Source organism: Anomaloglossus baeobatrachus, unplaced genomic scaffold (genome assembly GCF_048569485.1).
Source record: "Anomaloglossus baeobatrachus isolate aAnoBae1 unplaced genomic scaffold, aAnoBae1.hap1 Scaffold_639, whole genome shotgun sequence".
Classification (NCBI taxonomy): Eukaryota; Metazoa; Chordata; class Amphibia; order Anura; family Aromobatidae; genus Anomaloglossus; species Anomaloglossus baeobatrachus.
Window position 1 is genome coordinate 102886 of NW_027445007.1, and position 551 is coordinate 103436.

The window sequence follows — 551 nt, forward strand, 5'->3', positions numbered from 1 at the left end:
CCTCGTCAGATCGCAGCCGCTACGCAGTTTGAGGCCGGGCAAGTACCGGCATGGGAGACTGGCTGGGAATCCCTGGTTCCGTTGACATTTTTGACAATTTCTTTTTTTGGAGAGAGGGGGGGGGTTAGAGTGGCCCTACCCACAATAAAAAAAAGCAAAAAAAACCAAAAAGCTTTTACTTCAGCCTTGCTCTCGAAAAGGCCAACAGGTGCAATAGCTACCCGTCAACGGCCACTCTAAACTGAATGTGCCTGCCCTCGTCAGATCGCAGCCGCTACGCAGTTTCAGGCCGGGCAAGTACCGGCATGGGAGACTGGCTGGGAATCCCTGGTTCCGTTGACATTTTTGACAATTTTTTTTTTTGGAGAGAGGGGGGGAGTTAGAGTGGCCCTACCCACAATAAAAAAAAGCAAAAAAAACCAAAAAGCTTTTACTTCAGCCTTGCTCTCGAAAAGGCCAACAGGTGCAATAGCTACCCGTCAACGGCCACTCTAAACTGAATGTGCCTTCCCTCGTCAGATCGCAGCCGCTACGCAGTTTGAGGCCGGGCA

The 551-nt window shown here is 50.8% G+C and overlaps 1 pseudogene; it reads left to right on the forward strand.

The window, feature by feature from the left end:
* The first annotated feature begins 223 nt into the window (after positions 1 to 223).
* On the forward strand, positions 224 to 342 carry LOC142286025 (5S ribosomal RNA; annotated as a pseudogene).
* Positions 343 to 551: the final 209 nt, after the last annotated feature.